This window comes from Barbatula barbatula (genome assembly GCF_947034865.1).
Source record: "Barbatula barbatula genome assembly, chromosome: 16".
Taxonomy (NCBI): Eukaryota; Metazoa; Chordata; class Actinopteri; order Cypriniformes; family Nemacheilidae; genus Barbatula; species Barbatula barbatula.
The window spans coordinates 9,624,668-9,637,443 of NC_136779.1; the positions used below are offsets into that span (position 1 = coordinate 9,624,668).

The 12,776-nt window shown below is 38.2% G+C and overlaps 1 protein-coding gene across 2 annotated transcripts in view; it reads right to left on the minus strand.

Annotated features, from left to right (window-relative positions):
* Positions 1 to 7,211, minus strand: part of svila (supervillin a) — a 55,783-nt gene extending 48,572 nt beyond the window's left edge. For both annotated transcript variants that reach the window (XM_079475874.1, XM_079475873.1), the window contains exon 1: positions 7,028 to 7,211. The gene's annotated coding sequence lies outside the window, so the exon portion shown is untranslated. The remainder of the gene's footprint in view (positions 1 to 7,027) is intronic.
* Between the last annotated feature and the right edge of the window lie 5,565 nt (positions 7,212 to 12,776).

A 12,776-nucleotide genomic window follows, 5' to 3' on the forward strand; every position in this document is an offset into this window, starting at 1 on the left:
GGGAGATGGAAAAGTGAGAAGTCTCACGTTATGTGTCAAGTTTGTGTTCAAGTAAATGCATTTGCTCACATTTTCCACTGTTAGTACACGCAGACATCTATAGATGTATACGCTCTGAGTGTATCTTTACTATACATGCTTGGCTTCCCTGTCTGGTAGGTGTAGATGTCAAGCCACTTAACTGGAGGTAATCCTTTCAGTTCGTCCCTGGATCCATCGAGTGGGCATTGTCAAAAAGCAAGCAAACAAAACGTGCTACCTAGCATAAGTAATGCATTCAGGGTCATCTTCCTGTGTCCACTTAAGCTCTGCCCACATAAACTTGTCAATGTTTACTAACAGAAAAGGCCTCTATGAGAAAAGCCTTCATTAGTGCCTCGACCAGGATAGAGGCCCGAATCATGACAAAAAAAAACTTTTAATGAGGGTAACAAGTGGGTCACTGTAGAAAACGTTTTGTATGAATAACGTGATTGTGTCTAGATGAACCAACTGGCATCAGTCAGACACACAACCAATTGAGATTCTTTATTTGTTTGGACGTCTGAATCTTCCTGTGTCAAACGGTAAGCTGAAAACTCATGCAAGATAGCCAGATGAGATCTCATAACAAGAAAACCCTGGAATTCATTAACAAACATAAACATACAAGGCAACTGGAACTTCACCCAAATGTAATACACCATACTATTAATATAATTCTAAACATGATGAGTGGCTAAATTTGGAGAGGTTTTATAGCAAATTCAGAAGTGTGATCTTCCAGATGCCTCGTTCAATGACTATAATGAGAGCCCAGAAATAACAGATGGATTCAAAGCACTACAGGTTTTTCAATTTTTCTAATGAACAATTACAACTACATCACAGCTGTTCACAACATCTGTTGTATCTGATGCCTGAATAAAGATGCTGACAAGAGACTTCAAAATATGACACCCCCAAGCAAAATATATACAATGATTGGACGAACAAAATGTACACTGTGCAAATAGGCGATAATGTGTGTTATAAGATTTTGTCCAAACCTTGTTTGTGTGATTACTAATCTAAGAAATAACTTGCATCAATTATATCAGCCCAAGAATTTAAATGTGTTGTTTAAAGAGCAAAAATGAACTCCTATCTGTCAGACCATAATACATTTTAGCTTTGGCAAATACGGCCAAATAATTCTAATCTCTATTTTATGTAATTGTATTAACGCAATATCATCACTAAAAGCCATTTATGGCAAACTTATTCATGCAAAAAAATCTAACTTTACAAGCAAAGGAATTATATACAGTAACTATACTTAAAACAATGTAAAACAATTATTATACACAGTGAAAAATAAATAGTATTCATGAAAGTTCTTTGCTTTTACATACTGTAGTGTAATTGAGATAATGAAAGTGTTGACCATGGTGTTGCGCCTCTAGTGGGAAAGTAGTGCATTTAAGAGATCATGATTGTAATGTTTTAGCAAAACTACGGTTTTACAAACACGGTAACATCACTGGATAGACAGAGCTCAACCAGAACATAGTCTGTAACTATCACTATTGGCACTGTATTCTATAACAAAAATAAATGGTGAGAAGCAAGATTTCAAACACGATGGGGTGGTTCTTTGTATACGTGTGTGGGTGTTTGTGTGCACATGTGATTTAGTGGGAACTAACTTGGGTTGAGGTTTGTTCTCCCTCCAGATCTGGCTTTTTGCACTCTTACGACAAGAATTGTGAGGGAAGGCCTAATTGAAAAATCATGTTCCCTCTCTTTTCTCTTCCTCTCTTGCACAGGCTGAATCCATCAGCTCTGCAAAAACAACCATCCTGCCCTTTTCCTCTGTGACATCCCACTGTTACAAGGGTGCTTGGATAAGTTAAGTGCCGTTACCCAGGCAATAGTTTGCTGTCGATGAGGTAGTATCAATCACATCAACTAATGATCCATCTGACAGAGTGAAATGGAGGAAAAAAAGATTTGTACTCTGGGGAGAGCACAGAACCAAGCATGTGACGACACACGAGAAAGATGTGTTGTGCAAAGTGTATGTTGTTGTTTTTTGGAGGGTGTGTGCATGTGTGTCATCCTGAAAAAGTCAATCTTAAATGATTTTGCTACGAGGAAAATCTGATATAAGAGGACACAAGTATTTAGCAAAAAGAGTATGCCAGCCACAGTGTATATTCCACATTAAAAGACTGACCAAATGCAATTTGCGAACCACACGCAGTTTAACAGCTGTCTGGAGTTTGTAACTTTCCTTAAGTGGGCGCCAATGATTTATACAAATGCACGGAGCGCTACGTACATTGAGACCTCTTTAAGGCATCTCTGGAACCGATAAGCAACCAACCAAACAGCTGATGGTGCACTTAAAATAAATCAACACTAAAGCACTGCTGTCTCGGGCTTTCACATTGGCAGTTTAGGTTAAAATGGGGAACAGGGCGCGCACACACAGTTGTCAATAGCTCTTGCTGTGCAAGAACAACATAAAAGGGTGAACTGCATTGCATTGTCCATGAGTTCTATTACATGCACATTAGTGATGATGTAAGATGAATGCAAATGCACCAAGGTTGGATAGTCAAGTGAGTGTGATACCAGACCGCTCCTGCAGGGGGCGTCGTGAACAATTACACACTGAACCAGACCACAGACGGCGCACATGCCCCGTGTGAAAGCCCCCTGAATAAATCAGTCAGAACAACGCGAAAAGAATGAGATATGAAGACGTGTTATTGTGACGGGATTCCCTCATGTCTCAATGACATACTATAAGCATTCACACGAACAATCAAACAGCACAACACAGCTGTGGACCCGTTAGCTGATAATGTCTTTATCTGGCTCAGAAACAGGCTGTGTGTTCTCCAACGTACTCGAGGGTTCTGTGGCTCACAGCCAGAGACATTCCAGTTATCAACACAGCTGTGATCCTCATGTGAGTATGACGTATACGTTTTTCATTATCTGTGAGCAAAAGGTATGTCACTGTGTAAATATGGTGCCAAGTCTCTCCTTGACTTTGAGAGGTCAGACATCATACTATGAGTATTTCCAAGTCATGTACAGATGTGTGTTTGTTTATTTAACTTACTGTCTCTGAATACCATTTACTGAAACTGCAAAATGGCAGTCATGTATAGTACAGGTTTCAACACATATGCATGACTATACATATTTTATTATAACCAATGCCACATAGACTATATAATACTGAACACCACTAAAAGACAGACAGCTCAGAAAAGTTTTAATAAAAGCGTTAGTGTTCTTACAAATCTGTGGTAAGTCAAGCACATGCTTGTATTTTCAACTCTTTTTTGACATTTTTATGGTTCTCTACAAACTTGAACAAGACTATTGTCCAACCAAAGACAACATCCAAAGACAGGCACACACACACAGGCATGTGTAGCCTAAAGCTATTGCCTGCATTGTCTACCAGCATAACGTACAAGCAGGTGCGTGTGCTACAGTACACACAGAGCGGCTGTTTTTGCAATATTTTTTGCCATGTCTCAGGAGCCTCAACTGCTTCTCATCCCAGGGCATGAGTATAGATTGAGGCCCCACACCGGTTTTTACCGCCTTCTGCAACCCCAGTGCAGGGTCTTTAACAATGATGTCAGCCCGAGCTTGCGCAACAAGGTCAGCTGTGACTCAGAGTGAAAACAGGAGGTTCTGCAGAGATGTTCTGCTGGGGCTGACGGTGTAAGGGGAACTAAAAAGGGAACATATTACCTTCTTCTATCCAACTTTTTTTTCTACAAGACTATAGAACAATTTCTAGTCTATCTTACTATATTTGTACATGTTATGTTCTTATATTGTGTGACCCTGTAAGGAAAATAGCCAGATTAATTTTCGCAATTTTATCGCACATCAATGAGGAACAGCTCCTCAGAGACTAGTTAAAGGGGTAGTTCAATAACATAGGTGGAAGGAATGTTAGGAACTCTTGTGTGCTGCCTTCCGTTCATACGATCAGCACAACGTTAGCCTTTGTGAAAGAAATCAAAATATTAATCAAGGGTAACACAAGACGCAATGTTGGCAAAATTACAACAATAGGGTCCCACAGGCGGGTTACTGTAGCCTCTCTCTATGCAGGCCGGGCAGGACAACCGTTGCTTATTACGGCTTGTTTGGAGAGCTGATCTCTGATTAATGAGCAGTTGCTTCAGATGGCTCCAGGGGTTATGTCTGCTGAATGATGGGTATGGGTGTTACCGTGCCAACATCAGCGCACGCTTAATACCCCCATTAAGCAGACCTACACACAGTGAATGGATATGTGTGTGTGTGTGTGCAAACAAAAAGAGGACCTTACAATACACATTAATGTATTAATGGCGGATACACTTTTTTAAGCCACACTTTTACAAACACAAAACCATTTTTTGGACATTTCCATCCCACTGTTCACTGAACAAAAGTAACTCCTCATTGTAAACAATTTAACTAACTTAAGTGTGTATACAAAGGAACAATATATGTAGGCAAGCTCACACAAATGATAGAGCGAAAAGCTGCCATTCATGTCTATCTTTCAAATTACATGGTTTCTAAAGATTCCATACAATTGAGGATCGCTTACTTGAAAAAATTAGTTCGAGAATATAACTGAAAGGTCTGCTGGGTCTCCAATTCATAGACTAGAAGGAAGTGAAAAAATGATACTGATTATATTTTGTGTGTAATGTAGGGCTGTGAAAAAAACTATAGATACAGCACACGTGTATCGATATTCCAACATCTTCTATCGATAGGCCTACGTGTTTTAAAATCATGTACATGCGGCCATTGCCTTAAAAGAAGGATCGTTCATGGCACTCCAGCTTCCAGAGCCAACGTGTGGGTGTACTGTCTGCTCCAAAACAAATCTTTTGACAATTTTGTATAAAAAAATACAGCAATATTTCATAATACGTATTATATAACAATATATCGCAGCGTGATCATTTACCGTGATATATATATTGTTCCGTGAGGTCCTTGCCAATACACACCCCTAATGCAGAACATATAGCATTACATCAGTCATCCGACTATGTGGACCACAGACTTTAATTTGAGCCAACAGAAAGTGAGGTTAACCGTAAACCTACAAGACATCCTTCTCACTAATCCAAAGCATGCTCCTTGCACCGCCTGGTGTTGCAGAAATATTGAAGAGTTTATGGAAAGACAGCTTTGTTATGGAACATAAGAGCCATGATCAGTCACGAGGCAAAGCTCTACAAGATCACAGTGATCAAAAAAGACATGGGTGGACGGCACGTCTCTTCTGACTCTGGTTATAAGAGTGAAAATAGAGAGGAGGATCTGCCCTTTTCTGGAGTCAGCACTTGTCTTAACAAACTACACATTAAAAAAGCTATCAATGGTAATGTGCTCTTTAGAGTAGATAAAAGCACCAGGACACATACATAAATATATAGATGATAAATTGATGACCATTACTGTAAGCGTAATCTTTCTCTGAGAATTTGGAAAGAAACTTCATTAATACTCCGGTCATCTTCATCTCAATCTATACCAATATCTCAGTCCTTCATTTCTCTCTTATTTTACAGTACTGCATAAAAAAAGCATGCGACATTACAAAACTGTGATCACACACAGCTTTTAAAGGCCAAGGAGGAAATCATTAAAACTCAGGAGGGCTTCCAAATGCTAACACAGGCACGCCCTTAACACATGTTGGAAAAGGATGGGATGACGCCATAATGTAAAGTGCTTTTAACCTGCACTTTTAACCATTATATATACTGAATAATCCACAAACATTGGCACAGTAGAAGCTAGATTATTAATGAAGTGCATCTTTGTAACGAATTTGTTTCTTCAATCTGCACACATGCAAAAATAGGTTTTATAATTCAAATATGAGGGTATGAGATTAAACACATTCACGCATTGCTGTCTAACAGCAAAAACGTGTTTGCAGGCGCATAACTACAGTATCACGGATGTAATGTCAAATATTTACATTCAGGTCTAACCAACAGGTATGAAAAAAAGTAATCTTAACAATAATTTGAAAAAAGGTAAATGTCCCGAAATTGCACTGTGCCCAAGCATGCCAACTCATTTCTGAAACCAAGGACCAACTAAAAGTTTGACTTTACTGGGGTGGTATCATACAGTGTCTGATCAGTGCAAATAAGATTAAATGAATAAATAAAGTCATTTGATCCAGTGAAGCATATGAAAGCCTTGTTTTGTTCAGTGTGCACAAAACAATTCAGTAACAGTTCACACATCATACTTGCTGTGCATGCTCGCCCAACTAAAAACTTTTATAACAAAAGCAACTTTTCAATGAACTTCCACGTGGATCCGTGCGTAAATGGTGAAGTAACCTCTCCTTTCGAGAACGTGATATCAAAAGAAGAGTTCGCAAACGACTCGTGTCATCATACGGTCACGGACCCTCTCGGGCGTTTCTTTACCTGCTGAGGTGCAACTCCTCATGAACGCGCCACAAATATGCGCGCCCCGCTGTGAAACATGAAAGTATATCGAGTAACGGGACTGACCGTTACATTAGTCTTATCAAATACAAAGCTGTGGGCACTTTCGTTTCTATACTTGTCAAAATAAACTTGCACTTGTGAACTTCGACAAAGCGTAACAACCAACGCAGCGTATTTTTGCACACTTTTTCTTCACGTTTCAATTATTGTTGCAATGAAGCGCGCACCCGTGTCCTCCGTTACACTTAGTAACATAAACTTTGACGTGAACTCCAGTAACATTCCCAACATGATGGTTCTGTTGTTCAGCAGAAGAGCACGTCGTTTAACGAAATGAAACGCAACACTGTGAAACCAAGTAAGGGAAACATTGTGGATCATTATCGGCCATTAATTACTCAACAGCGTTACACCTCAGTCTCACCAGTTCATGTGTTGTTTTAATTTCTGCTAATTGCTAAAAACAAGAAAAATGCCTCATGGGAAATAAATCATGTTTTAAAAGGCGGACATCCACCAAAAACAGCTCATTTAATTTAACAACTTACCCGAAGTGTACTTTTCAAGGCGTTTATTCCAAGCGATGTGAATGAACAAGTGCCGTCAAAAAGTATCTCAACCAACATAGCATGATAAACGAATGAGTGCGTGTAGTGAAAGCGCGCGTCCGCCTGTCATTGACGCTCGCTGGCGCGCGCGCCCCTGCCTAGCTTACATTTTGTCCTGAGCAGCGGCTTCCGGGCGACGTGAGTCTACTCTTAAAGGGCCAAGCCGTAAGAACACATCTACCCTGACTTTCTAACATGCTAGAAATCTGCATGTAATATAAGCTGGTAGAGATATATGACCACGTTAAAATTGTACATTTGAAACAGGAATTAGTTTTCACAAATTCTCGTTGACACACAATTGACCCCTTATTATAAGTTGAATATCTCCATTATTCATTAGGCTGAATGAATAAACTGTCTGTCAGACAAATTATTATGGTTTGCAATTCCCTACAATGCAAATTTAGAGAAATAAAGACATCTTTGTATTCAGAGAGCTGACCTTTCAAAGACAATAATTGTTGGTTGGCAGATAAAGTGAATTGAAACAACATGAAAACAGACCAAATTTGAAAGAAGAGATACATGTATCACAAATGACACCATGGACCCACAAAAACTGAGACACAGTGTGGGCTAAGAAGAATGATAATGGAGACTTTCAAAGATTAGTTAGTTTTCATTCACAAGAGATGGATCGGCGCATTCATTCTGTGGTGGGTGTAAGTGGCTATGAGTACTGTAATATTAGACAAACTTTCCATCCACCTTTTGGGGATCAAACTTATCCTACACCGTCCAAGTTCCTTAACTATTATACTAGCAGCACTCTGTTTAAGCAGAAAAACAAAATTCAGCGGTTGAACGCTGTAAATAAAGTTGTTCTGCAAAATCTCATGTCAAATATATTGCAGTAAGGAATTTTGATTGCAAATCCATCCCGCATTCTGTTGTATATAGGAAACAGATGTGACCTAGGTCACGTTTTGGTCTTGCCTTGCCGGATGAAGTCTCTATAAAGCATACAAACGTACATACTCTATCTAAACAAATAATGTTGCCTATCGTAGTAGCGTTATTTTGACATTTGGTGCGTTCTGTGCATATTTTCTTAGGATAAAACAAGAAGAGGCAAAGCGAGAAAAGTGAATAAACAAAACACACTGACTTTTGCTACCAGTGTACTACTGTGGTGGTCAAAGAGGTTCCGTTCATTAGATACATCATGGCAGCATCTCATTCCCACAAGGCTGAGAAAGTGACATACGAAGGAAATAAATGGGCAGACAGAGACAAAGCCATCCAGACACACGCTGAGAATCTGCATCAAATAGATTTACTGGTAACCACACCCCTACATGCACACACTGGCACAAGCACAGCCTGTAATTTTTAAAGACCACCCAGTGAAAACTAGTATGAGAGCAACTATTTGCAAGAATCTGAGAATAAACTCATAACAACATATTTCAACATCCATTTTAACACAGAGAAAAGCTACTTTATTTTATATTTACATCACTTTTTCAAGCTTTTTTACTTTTATGCAATACACATTTTACATTTGTCAGTTCTCACATATAACAGTCGATAACTTTAAAAAGATGAGCTTAAACTTAGATTTGATAGCATTCTTGAGTTCCTGCTATAAAACCTACTATTGGACTTTAAATGACACTTGTCTTCGAACAAGAAAAACACAATGAAATATTCACTCAGAACATATTCAGTGCATCTTCAATGCGAATTTTTTAATAAAGTAATTTAAAGTAATTGACTGGGACTTGTTTTTTTGGGGGGGGTTATTGCCTTAGATCATATTAAAGAAACTGTGAAATGATAAATGTATGATTCCATGTTAATTCCACTTTCCAGGTGTAATTATTGATTTACTTGTTTATCCAGGAAGTTCCTGTTGAGATACAATATCTCTACATCCTGGAAGTCCTGGTATTTTCTAAATCAATTGAAACTATTCTTCTGTTGTTTAATTTTTCATTTGGTGATGGTCAGATAAACGTTCATTGGGTTGGCCTAAAACAGTATAGTGTACTGTATATGCACTCCGTATAATTATTCTTAATAATTAATAAGGTAGTTTCTAACAATATGCAGAGGCTTTCCTTCATGGGTTGTGAGGTATTCAATGTAAAGTTGCGTTCAAACAATATGTGTTGTGAAAAGCATATGCAGTTAGTTAAAACTGAAATCTAAACTTCTAAGACAATAATGATCCGTTTTCATTTTTTGTCCATAAACGTATCACTGTGCTTCTCCTGACATGTAGCCTATGTAGGCTACATTAAAATCAACCAACAGGCTATCAAGCAAGTTCATTGCGAGATTAGACTGTCATCTCTTAAACCAAAACATTAGTAGCAACCATGATTTTTTCAATAATAACGGGCACTTAAATGCTATACACTGTTCAAGCCAAACTCTAAGAAGGTTTTAATGATGCTGTTAAGAATGCAGTGGATGAATGATGCATTGGGAAAAAGAAAATATCTAAACAGAAATGAATTGGGAAGCACAGATACACAGTGACAACCACAGAATCTATTACACGGTTTGTGTTGATGAGTTTGTGGGCTAGAGGAGAGAAGGGCATATATTGTACTTCATGAATAAAAGGAGTTCCATTTTACATATATAACAATGAATCTTCATGCAGTGTGGATGTATGGGTGTTAGATGCCATTAGATCAGGCATAACCTTGACACGAGAAGATTAAAAGCCCAATGGTTGCGGGTTACACTATATAACAGTATCCAGATAATGGAAAAATACATCTATTGAGGGCAAAAACCATGAATCATTTGTTCTAGTTGACTGGAGAAATGACCAAACTTAATAGACTATTTCTTGTTGACCATGTGACCTTGGCAGTTTGCATGCACATATGATAACTAACTTTATAATGCATTAATCTCACATGCCAAACAAAGCTGTAGAACATAGTACTTCACGTAGTGCTGTAGTCCAAAGGTTAAAATAAAGATGTGCATAATGAAAAATAAAACCTACTCCCAGTTTAATATGCACAGACCCCTTAACATAAGTAGGCCATTTATACCAACCCCGGCAACTGCCTGCAACCACTACACCCTAGCAACCACCACTCCACCAAGCAACGCACTAGAAACTGGCTTGCATCCATACCAACTACCACCACCACTACCACTTTCAATCTGTAGTATTTTTGTTTTCTTTTTACAACCTTGGAGATAAGGCAACCTGATCTGAGGGGAATTTGTATCTATTTTATTTGGAGCCTAAATCGTATGAATTCGGACGATGTGAATCGTAAAGATACATGATTAATTGTAATAAGCAATACTGAAGCCCCACCCCTATACTTAACCGTCACTGAGGCAAAGGGGATTGTACGTATAAAATCCTCAGATTTATTCAAATTATTCACCTTGTAAATTACGAATTCCCATGAGATTGTGTTACACACAATTACAAACAAACATGACAGCATGGAAATACGGAAATTTGGGAACAATGTTAAAGGGACAGTTCACAAAAAAAATGCATCATCACGTCGTTTTAAACCTGTTTGACTTTTTTCTGTGGAAGAAATATGTGTCTGGGGTCATTAGGGTCCATTGTTGTTTGGTTACCAAAGTTCTTCAAAATATCTTTTGTGTTCTGTAGAAAAAGAAAATCATACCATTTTGGAATAACACGAAGATGAGTAAATAATGAACAAATTTTCATTTTGGACGAATAAACCCCTTTAAACGGACACTAAGTAATACACATTACCTCAACAACCAAAAGTGTATTCCACATGGGCGATTCATCCCAAGTCTCAAATGATTAAATCTGTAATGGAGCCATGCCTTATGTACTCTTTATTGTAATATAAATGGAGAAAATTTGTATCAGTTAATGTTTCATGTTCATGCTGACCAGAGTCAAATATCACATGGCCCTGCTGACACAAAGCTTACACAAACCTAACAAAAATTATACAAAGTCCTTGAAAACACCCCCCTCCCCACCTATTGAAACAGACATCATAATAACATTATTGCTCAACTATAATACCCGTGGCGTCATTGTGTTCATGTCAAACTGTTTCATCCAGATTCTACTCTCCCTTGACTATCAGATATGCATTATTTAGTAAAGCCCATTGATGGACTGAATACAAAAAGACTTCTGTATGTGGTCTCCAGTTACTTTCACTAAATAATTAAAAGACATCAAGCCACTTACATGTAAACATTCAAAAATTGTGGTTCAAAGTAACTAACAAATAGACATTTTCAAAACAAACCGAGATATGATTGGGAAAGAGAGAGGAGTTAAAATGCACATTTGAAGGAAAGATATAAGAATATCTATTGGAAAAAAGGCTAACCATAATTAAAAAGAATCATATGTAAAGGGATAGTTCAGCTAAAAATAAAAATTCTGTTATCATTTATTCCCCCTCGTGTGGATGCAAACCTGTTTATGACTCTTTCTTCTGTGAATCAGAAAAGAAGATATTTGGATGAAATGCCTCAGTTTTGTTTCCACACAATGGAAGTCAATGGGGGCAAATGTTGTTTGATTACCAACATTCTTCAAAAAAATCTCCTTTTGTGTTCTGCAACAGAAAGAAAGTCATTCAAGTTTGGAATGACATGACAGTGAATCAATGATGAAGGAATTCACATTTTTGCGTGAATTATCCCTATACTGTGGTTCAACAGTGAACACAGTTTCACATTTCAGCGCAGTAACATTCATTGTGTTTGTCTAGAGACAAGAGAAGCAGATTGTTTGGTTCAAATGCATGGTTTGTGTTGATCATTTACAGTTCTTGACATCATGTAAAAAGTGTGTCATAAAATGATGTTGGAATAAAGTATATTGTGATGGATTTATTTTGAAAACTTCCTCCGTGCACATGCACATGCAAACACACACCCAAAGACCCTAGGGACAGACTAGCATCTGTAGGCTGTTGGGTGAAAGTTGCACAATGCTTTGTTTATATTATAGTGTTTATTGTATCTAGGGAAGATCATGGGGATTGACACCCTGTGTTTGTGGGTGTAAAAAATCAGCAGGGGTAGAGATGATGAGATGATAAAAAGATAAGATTAAATATGCTTCCATTATGCTTCTATATTCCAAACCGAGTCGTAGCTGAAGTATTGGGGTTAAAGGTACAATGTAGGAATGATGTGCATGGGGCCCCAAACAATTCAAGAATTATCGATGTAAGGGGCCAAGAATTCTGGCCTTGATTCAGAATATGCTTTTGATAAAAAGAGGAATGGAGTCAACGGTACACTCGATGAACAAAATTCAAAATGCAATACTTTGAAATGGCAACCAGTTGAATGTCTTGCAGGGGTGAACCTTCTACCCATGCCACAAGTACAAACTTAATCCAGAACTGGCAAGCAAACTGAATCCACATCAGGATCTTTGAGTGCAGTTTTAATTAAATCAGATACAACATAAAATGCATTTTGCAAGCGAACATTATTGAATCACACTGGACACGGTGCAAAGCAGGAAAACAGAGTTTCAGTTGCACCACTATCTAGATCTGGACTAAAACACACACACTGCTTTCTCAAATGGCAGAGTGCTTTGAGATTTCGGTTAGGTGGTTAGATTGAAAGCATTATTCCGACACGGCCTGAGAGAGCACGGACAATGAGATGACTCTGTCGGTTTAATTGGAATGAGCGTATGGTCATTCACCGCTGGCTGATTGCTAAGCTGAGGGTC